This window comes from Leptonychotes weddellii, chromosome 13, assembly GCF_054177405.1.
Source record: "Leptonychotes weddellii isolate Sample4059 chromosome 13, ASM5417740v2, whole genome shotgun sequence".
Classification (NCBI taxonomy): Eukaryota; Metazoa; Chordata; class Mammalia; order Carnivora; family Phocidae; genus Leptonychotes; species Leptonychotes weddellii.
The window spans coordinates 53,762,316-53,775,008 of NC_138381.1; the positions used below are offsets into that span (position 1 = coordinate 53,762,316).

Consider the following 12,693-nt stretch of genomic DNA (forward strand, 5'->3'; position numbering starts at 1 on the left):
GGGGTTTTCCACATAAAGTATCATATCATCTGCAAAGAGTGAGAGTTTGACTTCTTTGCCGATTTGGATGCCTTTGATTTCTTTTTGTTGTCTGATTGCTGTGGCTAGGACTTCTAATACTCTGTTGAATAGCAGTGGTGATAGTGGACATCCCTGCCGCATTCCTGGCCTTAGGCGGAAAGCTCTGTTTTTCCCCATTGAGAATGATACTCGCTGTAGGTTTTTCATAGATGGCTTTTATGATATTGAGGTATGTACCCTCTATGCCTATACCCTGAAGAGTTTTGATCAAGAAAGGATGCTGTACTTTGTCAAATGCTTTTTCTGCATCTATTGAGAGGGTCATATGATTCTTGTTCTTTCTTTTGTTAATGTGTTGTATCACGTTGATTGATTTGTGGATGTTGAACCAACCTTGCAGCCCAGGGATAAAGCCCACTTGGTCGTGGTGAATAATCCTTTTAATGTACTGTTGGATCCTATTGGCTAGTATTTTGGTGAGAATTTTTGCATCCATGTTCATCAGGGATATTGGTCTGTAATTCTCCTTTTTGATGGGGTCTTTGTCTGGTTTTGGGATCAAGGTAATGGTGGCCTCATAAAATTAGTTTGGAAGTTTTAGTACCACATTCTTGATTACCATAGTTTTGTAAGTAAGTTTTAGTGAGTATTGAAGTCTGGAATTGTGAGTCCTACAAATTTGTTCTTCTTCTGGCTTGTCTGCATGTTCTGAGTTTCTGTAATTCCACTAAAATTATAAGATCATCTTTGACTGTGCAAAACAGGAATTTGGGGGTTTGATAGGGATTGAATTTAATCTGTCACTTGCTATGGAGAGTATAGCCTTCCTAACTATTTAGTTCTTTATTTTTTGCTAAGTTAATTAAGATAAAAAAACATTAATTACTAACCACAAGTTACTCTATTTTTGTCATATTACAGAGAAACCGTAGTGATAAATATGGGTTTGTTAGTAAACCTGGTTTGTGCTTTATTGAAATATGGTGTTATGTTTCTAAAAACTGTGAAATGTATTCATAAACTTGCTAATCTAAAGATTAGCATTGGCTAGCATTAGCAGTATTGGCATAAGGAGTGCCTGGGTGGCTCAGTTGGTTAAGCATCTGCCTTTGGCTCAGGTCATGATCTCAGGGTCCCGGGATCAGGCCCCACATCCTGCTGCCTGCTCAGTGGGGAGTCTGCTTCTCCCTCTCCCTCTGCCCTTCCTCCCTGCTTGTGCCCTCTATCTCTCTGTGTCTCAAATAAATAAATAAAATCTTTAAAAAAACCCCAAAAAACACTGGCATAAGAAACAGTTCACAATTGCTTCCTACTCAGTTTTCCCTCTCTTGACCCTGTGGAGGCAAGAGAAAATAGAAAATAAAGTTTCTAAGAGTTAGGAATTCTACTAAATACAAATTAGGCTCCTAGAAATAATAAGGAACACAATTCTGGGTGCCAGGAAAGTAAGACATGTGGTTTTTTGGGGACAAAAAAAAGATGAGGAATGTGAATATCTATTTTGTTGAGGGAAAAGAAATATAAATTTCTCCTAAAGTGAGGCTGGTTTTGTGAAGAAAGAAAATTTAGCTCAAAATCTAAGTGTATGAGAGAAAGTTGTAGTAAGTTTTTAGAAAAGGAATCTGGAAAGGAAATTTATGTGTGATCAATACTGGTTAAAATTAAGATAAATTTTAGTTAAATGAATGAATTTTAATATCAAAATATGTGGAAGTAAAATTAAAATTCTGTTTTCTATTTGTTAAAAGGATAAAGTTTTCTTGAACTATTGTTCTGCATTAAAAAAAAGTTTTTTTCAATTTTAAAGTTATCAGCCTAGACAGAAGTACTCTGTTTTGCCAAAATGTTTCTTATGTTTATCAGGACCTTAATTTGTAGTAAAAACTTGGTTTTTCAAAAAGATTTATTTATTTATTTGAGGGAGAGAGAGGAGAGAGAGAGAGCACGAGTGAGAGTGGCAGAGGGAGAGAGAGAGAGAGAATCTCAGTCAGAATCCACACTGAGCATGGAGTTTGATGTGGGGCTCGATCTCATGACCATGAGATCTGAGCTGAGCTGAAACCAAAAGTCAGATGCTAACCAACTGCCCCACGCAGATGCCCCAAGAAACTCAATTTTTAATATTAAAAACAACTCATTTTGCTTACAGCTATGTAACTTGGTGTATTTGCCTTTGATATGTGTTTGTGTTGTGTGTCACGGGAATTACCACATTTCCTTGTCAATTGCCTCGTAATGAACTCTAATCCCATCTTTAGCCATGGCCACCTTCATGTTTTGTCATGTACAGTTCCCATTCTACTCCGATGCTACTGCAAATGAATTTTAACTTCAAGGATATTCATGGGGAGGACTTTTGACAAATGTAAGTTTCTGACACCTTCAAGTTAGTCAAACTAAAGTAAAAATTTTGAGAACTAATAGAAAAACTGGATTCAAACAGAACAAAACCAACACATGAAATAATGTACAGAGGTGGATGATTATAATTTTTGACTTTTTGTTTGGCTGACTTTTCAAAATGTGTTCTTCCTTCATATTTAAGGAAACATCTCTTACACTAACTGATCTATAACAACCTGATAAAATACACATTTGTGAACAAATTAAATTATCTTTTCTCCCTGCCTGATCCCTCTAGAACTCAGAAATTGCCAGTGAGTATTCTCATATTTTTACGGCGGTATGTTTATTAGCATAAGTACAATAAGAATCTGTTTTCCTTGTAACAGCATATAATTGGAAACGTTGGTTGTATTATCAATAATTTGACAAGAATGTCATATTTGAAAGAAATATGCATACACATAATCTCAGATATGACCAGGCAGCTTTAAAGAACTAAGACTGACTTTAGTGAACTAATGCAGCCTTTTGGAAATATCGGCCTGTTAGCACCTGCTTCCACAGTTTCCAGCAGCTCTACCTGGTGAGTCAAGAAGGTTACTTCCTGGGGCGCCTGGGTGGCTCAGTCCATCAAGCATCTGCCTTTGGCTCAGGTCATGATCCCTAGGTCCTGGGATCGAGCCGGAGTCAGGCTCCCTGCTCAGTGGGGAGTCTGATTCTCCTTCTCTCTCTGCCTGCCACTCCCCTGCCTGTGCTCTCTTTCTCTGTCAAATAAATAAATAAATAAAATATTTTAAAAAAAGAAGTTTATTTCTGGCAGGTTCAGGAACCATAGATATTTTGGGTACCTCAAGAAGAGAGGAATTTACTCAAGTCTACAGATGTTGCAGGCAAAGTCTAACAGCAAGTATTTGGCACAAGTGTTGGCTCAGCCTCTGGCCTGGAGGGGCTGCTAAACATTCAATCCAGAGGTTTCTTATAAAAGTTCCACCAAAGCATGTTTTAAAGAGCCTATGTGGTCAACTACTATTCTTGTTGCACTTACGTAAATAATCAGACCAAGTTCTTTTTGAAACTAGACTTATTTTGCAAACAAATTAATGTTAATTTGGCTATATTTAGTAGAAATGAGGATGGTTGTGAAAAAAATACATGATGTTTTGATAACACTCATATTGTTACAGCCTGTTGTCACTCTATCTGAAGATGATTTGAACATAATATCTAGAAATCTTCTCCACTGGCTACTCTCAGAACTCAGGAACTGCTTTATAATTTGATTCAATCATTAACCATTGTTTGTGTTTGTTTCCATAAATATGCCTCTGTTCAAGACCTGATTTCTTGGGCTCCTGGGTGGCTCAATCAGTTAAGCATCTGCCTTTGGCTTAGGTCATGATCCCAGGGTCCTGGGATCGAGTCCCACATCAGGCTCCCTGCTCAGTGGGAAGCCTGCTTCTCCCTCTCACAATCCCCCTGCTTGTGTTCTCTTTCTCTCTCTCTCTGTCAAATAAATATAAAAAATAAAAACTCATGGTTAAAAAAAAAATACCTGATTTCTTGAACCACAGGCTTCACTTTGAGAACACACCTGCATCACCCCCTCCTGAAATGAGTTTAACTAAACCAGCCTATTATCAGGAGAAGTTCAAAAAAACTGAACAATCTACCAGCTGAACTTTTGACATGTGTAACTTTGGGAAGTTTCAGAGGAGGGAGGGAACTGGGGTCCCCTGTTAACCCCTCCAATGCTGCAGCACCACCCCAATGACCTCACCCCATTTCATGCTCCTGGGACACGGCTTTCCTTTACAAAATGTTTAGCTCCTGTGTCCTCTCTCTTTCCCCACACACCGTCTGCTCCCTGAGCATGGGGACACGTCCTATCATGTCCATCTGCATCCCACATCCCTAGGCTCACATTTGGCACATACTAGGTGTTTAGTAAGTGGTGTGGTTGCATATTATCTAGACAGTGTTCTATCCTTAGTCAGATACAGCTGGACTCTGTGCCTCTCTTTCTGTCCTGAGCTGTCACAGAGTCTGTCCCCAGGGCAGCCTGCCCCAGGGACCCAGGACTTTCTCCTTAATATGAGAAAATCCTAAAATGCATTCCTGCAAAGGATAGGCTTTGGGGCCTGAACTTAAGAGAATGTGGATGATTTTGTAGTCAAAGTTCACTGAGATTGGTCTCAGACGATAGTTTAGCACAAAAAAAGGAAGCAGCTGATTTGGACAAGAAGGGGGAGCTGCACAGGGAGACCCAGTGCTAGGGGAACAGCAGGTTTTTGTCTCACTTCCCCACAAGCCTGGGGCACTGTGTGAGCACTAAGACTGCTGTCTCATGTTGAGCAGTAATATTCAGCCTCGTCCTCAGCCTGGAGCCCAGTGATGGTCAGGGTGCCTGAGCTGCCAGACCTGGAGCCAGAGAACCTATCAGAGACCCCCGAGGGTCGACTGCTAGTACCATAGGTGACAGTTTTAGGGGCCTTTCCTGGGAGCTGTTGGATCCAGCTCACATAATTACCATGCCCAATGTTGGAGCTGCTTCCAGTGCAGGAGATGGTGACCCTCTGGCCTGGGGTCCCAGACATGGAGGATGGCTGAGTCAGCACAGACTGGGCTCAGGACCCTGCAAAGGGGGAAAGCACAGAGAGGGTGATGCTGGGGTTTTAAAACAAGAGGAGGAAGCCAAGGCCCATGTGTCCTCCAAAGGCCCCTTCCCTTGTCCTTGCATGAAGTCACCTGTGCAGTGAACAAGGAGGCTGAGGAGGAGAGGGGACCAGGCCATGGTGGAGGTCGTCACCAGTCCCGCCTTCTGTGGTCCAACAGCTGAGAAGAGCCTCCCCTAATCTCTCCCTTCCCCTCTTCATCCTCTGAGAGAAGGAGGGCCCATTCATGCAAATGAGACCCCAGGTCTCTGACCCCTCACTGACCCTGGATCAGGTCCCTCTGCCTGAGGAAATTGGGGGTGAGCAGGCAGTGGCTCTGAGCACCCTTGATCCTCAGAGACAGGCCATGAGTGCCCCCTAGTGTCCAGACATGGTGACCAGAGCCCATCAGACACATCTTCCCTACTGCTCTGTCCACTCTTCCCTGCATTAAGGCCAAGCCATATGCCCGTATCTGCTACCTCCCATGACTTCAGAGCTCACATTATGCTCTACTTAGTGACCCCACGGTGTGTTTACCCATGTACCCTTGTATGAGGTAGTGGGTCACAACTGACCTCATGTCTCTTATCCAAATTCCTCTTAGATCAGGATCAAGTCCAGAGTACTGACAGGTCCCAATGGGAGACATGGCCCCTTTTTTGCAGGATTCAGGGACTTTCCTCCTATGTGCCATTTGCCTGGTTTCCAGTCTCTCCTTCCTCTGAAGTTCCTGCAGCACTGAGGAGATGGGCAGCGCTTCACCCCAGGTTGTATTTAGAAGTCCTCATGTGCATTTCTTGAAGGGTTACACACTGAAAGTCTTTGTCATCTGTCACTCTTGTCACTCTTTCCACCTGCTCATAACAATAGTTCTCCATACACTGGCTACTCCTTGTATCTGTCCTCCAAGCACATAAAGACAAGTCTGCAGGATCCCTGCCCCATGAGGCCGTGGGGGGCATTGGTCTCAGAGCACAAAGGCAAACCTGCCAGAAGTTCTAGGAAGAAAGGAGTGAAAGATACAGATGCTGTGACAGGGACCTAGTGAGAGTTTATGTTTTAGTCACCAAACAGCCAACCATGTACTTTAAGTGAATGTGTGTTATTTATACAAAATTCCTTTCAGTAAGATTGATTTATACTCTAACAATGTCATTGTGAAGATGCAGATATAATCAGTAGTGTCCTTTCCCTAGATCTGTGCTTCTTGCAGAGAGAATATGGGTGGAAAGAGTGGCTAAAAACACGGATGGAAAACAGTGGAACTGGAATGCCTTCTGTTTTCAATAGAAGAGGGATTTATATACTTTTTCTAAAAATCACTTGTTTGTACAGGACGTCCAGTCTTCCAGGTAGGAAAGGTCAACGTGATGCCCAGGGAAACCCACTGAGGAGCTGTTCCTATGAACTCAGAACCATCCCGCTGACAAAATTACCAAACACAGACAGAGTTTCTAGGACAAATGGATTTGGGGTCACAGCACTCTCTGGGGTGAGAACAGCTATGGTCCTTCAACTTGATCCAGTCTGTTCAGGATAGAAGAGTTATTCATTCAGCCACCCATGACTAGAGAAATGAATCCCTACTCTCTAAGGCCAAATAGATCATAAATTTCTGTCAAAGGTCCTACATTTGAGTGGTGGAGAGGTGGAGATAAGGGGGCCTGTGTCCTTGAAGTCACATGCCTTGAGGGTGCTAGGTTGGGACAGATGATTTTCCATCAAAGTCCAGCCTAACTGGAGGTATTACTGGAGTGACTAAGGGAGTGGCAGCCCAGTCCTGAGAGCACAGGGAGGGTGTGTTTCTTGTCCCCAAAGATCTTGAGCTCCAGGGAGCAGCACTGAGGCTGCAGTCCCAGAATCAATGTAATGATCAGCCTTAGGTACTGACTGGAGCCCAGAGGTGGTGGGGGTCTGAGCTGCCCAGGGGGACAGAGACTCACCCTGGGATTCCTGAATATTGTCATCGTCCTAGGAGAGTGTGCATGACAGGGCGACTGCACTCAGTGTGGGGATACTGAGAAAGACAGAAAAGTGGTGGCCTTCTGCCTTTCCTGAGCAGGTTGGGGGCGGGGGGCACCAAAGGAGCCTTCACAGTCTGGCACACACAAAAGTGAAGACAGCTTGTCCATGAGGGTTTGCTGAAGAGAGGGGCTATGGGACTGAATATCAGGGTGCAGCCATTTTTGTTTCTATCCTCTAGAGATGCACAAAAGGCCTACAGGGAACAAAAGTCACACAGAAGAACCACTAGCATCTCACGCTGAGCCTGGCCCCCTGGCTGGGGCGGTGCAAGTCTGCCCAGGCAAAGACACTTGCGAATCAGTGTGGCAGGGCCCTCCCTCAGAAGACCAGCTGGAAGAACAGGCCAAAAAAAAAAAAAAAAAAACGGAGCACACGGAACTTCAAAACTCCAGTGCTATGGGAAAATAATATGTAGAATTCGAGTTTTTTTTTTTTTCCTCATGATTAACTTTCAGTTTAAAATTGTTCTTTATTTTTTCCTTTTCAATTAGTTTCTTATTTTATCTCTTTCTTTTTTAAGTCTTTGTTTAACTTTCACTTTTTTACATTTACATTTTATAGATATATTCTTCATTTTTGGCTTCATTTCACTGTATTCAATTTTATTTTTGTATGTATATAAGTTTTGCTTTCTTTACAATTTTGGAATTTAGTGTCTTCTAACAAACAGACCAAAATACACCCAGGACCAGGTGGATCACTCTGTTTTGTCCATGTGGGAGATTATATTATTCTATATACCCCTCCCCCCCCCTTTTTTTTTGTTGTTGTTGTTTCTGACCTCTTCAGATTTGCCTAGTGTTATTTCACTTGGGTCATGGTTGATATATATATTTTTTTATTTTGTTCACTCATTCATCCATTCTTCTCAGGGCAAATGACTAGAAGTGGGAATTCACAACAAAAGAAATAACCAGAAGTAATACTCTTTGCTGCAGACCTAATCAATATGGATAGAAGTAAAATGTCCTAACTGGAATTCAGGATAACAATTATGAACTCACTAGCTGGGCTTGAAAAAAGCACAAAAGACACTAGAGAATCTCTTAGGGCAGAAATGAAATCTAATCAGGGTGAAGTGAAAAATGCTCTAAATGAGATGTAGTCTAAATTAGATTCTCTAACACCTAGGGTAAATAAGGCAGAAGAGAGAGTAAGTGACATAAAAGACAAGTTGATGGGAAGGAGAGAAGCTGAGGAAAAGAGAGGAAAACAATGAATGAACCAGGAGGGGAGGCTTTGAGAAATCAGCAATGCCATAAAATGAAACAATATTAGAATTATTGGAGTCCCTCCCTGAGGGAGAAGAAAGAGAGAGAGAGAGGGCCAGAAGGTATATTTGAGCAACTCATAGCTGAGAACATTCCTAATCTGGGGAAAGAAACAGGCATTCAAATCCAAGAGGAGAGAGGACGCCTCCCAAAATCAGTAAAAATAGATCAACACCCTGACATATAAGAGTGAAATTTGCAAATTGCAGAGATAAAGAGAAAATCCTGAAAGCAGCTAGAGACAAGAGGTTCTGAACCTACAGGGGTGGACACATTAGCCTGTCAGCAAACCTATCCACAGAGCCCTGGCATGCCTGAAAGGGCTGACATGATATATTCAGGGTAATAAATGAGAAAAACATGCAGCCAAGAATACTTTATCCAGAAAGGCTGTCATTCAGAATGGAAGGAGGGAGAAAGAGCTTCCAGGACAGACAGAAACTGAGAGAATATGTGACCACTAAACCTGTCCCACTAGAAATATCAAGGGTAATTCTGTAAGCTAAGAGAGAGCTCAAAAGTAACATAGAAAAGAAAGAAACAGAGACAATCTACAGAAACAGGGACTTTATAGGTAATACAATAGCACTAAATTCACATCTTTCAATAGTTATTCTGAATGTAAGTAGGCTAAATGCTCCAATGAAGACACAGGGTATCAGATTGGATAAAAAAGCAAGACCCATCCATATGCTGTCTACACAAAAGTCATTTGAGATCTGAAATCACCTCCAGATTGAATGTGAGAGGGTGAAGAACTATTTAATATGCTAGTGGACATCAAAAGAAAGTTGTGATAGCAATGCACATATCACACAAATTAGATTCTAAACCAAAGCCTGTAGTAAGGTTTGAAGAGGGACACTATATCATATGTAAAGGTTCTATCCAACAAGATCTAACAATTATAGATATTTATGCACCTAAATTGGGAGTAGCCAATAATATCAGCCAATTAATAACCAAATTAAAGAAACACTTTGATAATAATACAATAATATCAGGGGGGCTTCAACACCGCACTGACAGCAATGTGCAGATCATCTGAGCAGAAGATCAACAAGGGAACAAGTGTGTTGAAAGAAACACTGGACCAGATGGACTTCACAGATATATACAGAACATTCAATCCTAAAGCAACAGAATACACATTCCTCTCAAGTGCACATGGAACATTCTCCAGAACAGATCACAAACTGGGTCACAAATCAGGTCTCAACCAAAACCTAAAGTTTGGGATTATTCCCTGCACATTTTCAGACCACAATGCTTTGTAACTTGAACTCAAACACAAGAGGAAATTTGGAAGGAACTAAAATCCTTGGGGTTAAAGAACATCCCACGAAAGAATGAATGGGTCAGCAAGAAAATTAAAGAATAATTTTTAAAAATCATGGAAACTAATGAAAATGAAAAAAAAAGAAACTATTCAAAACCTTTGGGATACAGCAAAGGTGGTCCTAAGAGGGAAGTACATAGCAATACAAGTTTCTCTCAAAAAATTAGAAACATCTCAAATACACAGACTAACTGTACACCTGAAGGACTTGGAGAAAAAACAGCAAATAAAGTCTAAACTAAGCAGGAGAAGAGAAATAATAAAGATCAGAGAAGAACTCAGTGAAATAGAAACCAGAAGAACAGTAGAACAGATCAATGATTCTAGAAGCTCTTTCTTTGAAAGAGTTAATAAGATAAAAAAAACTCTAACCAGACTTACCAAAAAGAAAAGAGAGGGGACCCAAATTAATAAAATCATGAATTAAAGAGAGATCATGACCAACACCGAGGAAATACAAACAATTTTAAGAACACATTATGAGCAACTATAGGCCAACAAATTAGGCAATCTGGAAGAAATGGATGCATTCCTGGAAACTTATAAACTGTCAAAACTGAAACAGGAAGAAATAGAAAATCTGAATAGACCCATAACCAGCAAGGAGACTGAAACAGTAGTCAAAAAACTCTGGAAAAACAAGAGTCCAGGGCCAGATGGCTTCCCAGGGGAATTCTACCAAACATTTAAAGAAGAATTAAGACCTATTCTTCTGAAGTTGTTTCAAAAAATAGAAATGGAAGGAAAACTTCCAAACTTGTTCTTTGAGGCCAAGATTACCTTGAATCCCAAACCAAAGACCCCATCAAAACTGAGAATTACAGACCAATATCCCTGATGAACATGGATGCCAAAATTTTTACCAAGATACTAGCCAATAGAATTCAACAGTACATTAAAGTAATTATTCAGCACAACCAAGTGGGATTTATTCCTTGGCTGCAAAGGTGGTGCAATATTTGCAAATCAATCAATGTAATACATCACATTAATAAAAGAAAGGACAAGAACCATATGATCCTCTCAAATGATGCAACAAAAAGCGCATTTAACAAAATACTGTGTCCTTTATTGATTAAAACTCGCTACAGTGTAGGGATAGAGGGAATATACCTTGAAACTATAAAATCCATCTATGAAAAGCCCAGAGTGAATAACATTCTCAATGGGGAACAACTGAGAGCTTTTCCCCAAAGGTCAGGAATGCGAAAGGGATGCCCACTCCACCACTGTTGTTCAACATCACACTAGAAGTTAAGCCCCAGCAATCAGACAACAAAAACAAATAAAAGGCATTTATATCAGCAAAGAAGTCAAACTCTCACTCTTCACAGATGACATGCTACTTTATGTGGAAAACCCAAAAGTTTCCACCCCAAAATTGCTAGAACTCATACTAGAATTCAGCAACATGGCATGTTATAAAATCAATGCACAGAAATCAGATGCACTTTTATGCACTAACAGTGTGACTGAAGAAAGAGAAATTAATGAATTGATCCCATTTACAATTGCATCGAAAGACATAAGATACCTAGGAATAAAACTAACCAAAGAGGTAAAGGATCTGTACTCTAGAAACTACAGAATACTTATGAAAGAAACTGAGGAAGACACAAACAGATGGAAAAACATTCTATGCTCATGGATTGGAAGAATAAGTATTGTTAAAATGTCTATGCTACCCAGGCAATCTACACATTCAATGCAATCCCTATCAAAATACAATCGGCATTTTTCACAGAACTGGAACAAACAATCCTAAAATTTATATGGAACCAGAAAAGACCCTGAAGAGCCAGTGTGTTGAAAAAGAAAACCAAAGTGGGGGCATCACAATACCTGACTTCAAGCTATATTACAAGGCTGTGATCATCAAGACAGTATGGTACTGGCACAAAAACAGACACATAGATCAATGGAATAGAATAGTGACCCCAGAAATGGACCCTCAACTCTATGGTCAACTAATCTTCCACAAAGCAGGCAAGAATATCTAATGGGAAAAGGACAGTCTCTTCAATAAATGGTGCTGGGAAAATTGGACAGCCACATGCAGAAGAATGAAACTGGACCTATTACTTACACCATACACAAAGATAAACTTTAAATGGATGAAAGACCTAAATATGATACAGGAATCCATCAAAATCCTAGGGGAGAACACAGGCAGCAATGTCTTCCAACTCAGCCAAAGCAACTTCTTACTAGACATGTCTCTAAAGGCAAGGGAAACAAAAGCAAAAATGAACTATTGGGACTTCATCAAGTTAAAAAGCTTTGCACAGCAAAGGAAACAGTCAACAAATCTAAAAGGCAACTTAGGAAATGGGAGAAAATATTTGCAAATGACATTATGGATAAAGGGCTGGTATCCAAGATCTATAAAGAACTTCTGAGACTCAATGCCCAAAAAACAACCCAGTCAAGAAATGGGCAGAAGACATGAAAAGACACTTCTCCAAGGAAAACATACAAATGGCTAACAGACACATAAAAAAATGGTCAACATAAATAGCCATCAGGGAAATACAAATCAATACCACAATGAGATACCACCTTACACCAGTTAGAATGACAAAAATTAATGAGACAGGAAACAACAAGTGTTGGCAAGGATGTGGAGAAATGGGAACCCTCTTACACTGTCGGTGGAAATGCAAGCTCGTACAGCCGCTCTGGAAAACAGTATGGGGGTTCTTCAAGACATTAAAAATAGAGCTACCCTACAACCCAGCAATGGCACTACTAGGTATTTACGCCAAAGATACAGATGTAGTGAAAAGAAGGGGCACCTTCACCCCAGTGTTCATAGCAGCAACGTTCATGGTAGCCAAACTGTGGAAGGAGCCAAGATGTCCTTCAACAAGTGAATGGAGAAAGATGTGTTTCATATATACAATGAAATATTACTCAGCCATCAGAAAGGATGAATACATACCATTTGCATTGACATGGACGGAACTGGTGGGGATTATTCTAAGTGAAATAAGTCAATCAGAGAGACAATTATCATATGGTTTCACCCATATGGAAT

At 40.7% G+C, this 12,693-nt stretch overlaps 1 long non-coding RNA gene across 1 annotated transcript; it reads right to left on the bottom strand.

Annotated features, from left to right (window-relative positions):
* Positions 1 to 3,914: 3,914 nt before the first annotated feature.
* LOC145716701 (uncharacterized) lies at positions 3,915 to 5,889 on the bottom strand. Its single transcript, XR_014139500.1, has 2 exons — positions 5,113 to 5,889; positions 3,915 to 4,999 (listed from the first exon to the last, which is right to left on the bottom strand). It is a non-coding gene; the product is annotated as an uncharacterized LOC145716701 (long non-coding RNA).
* Positions 5,890 to 12,693: the final 6,804 nt, after the last annotated feature.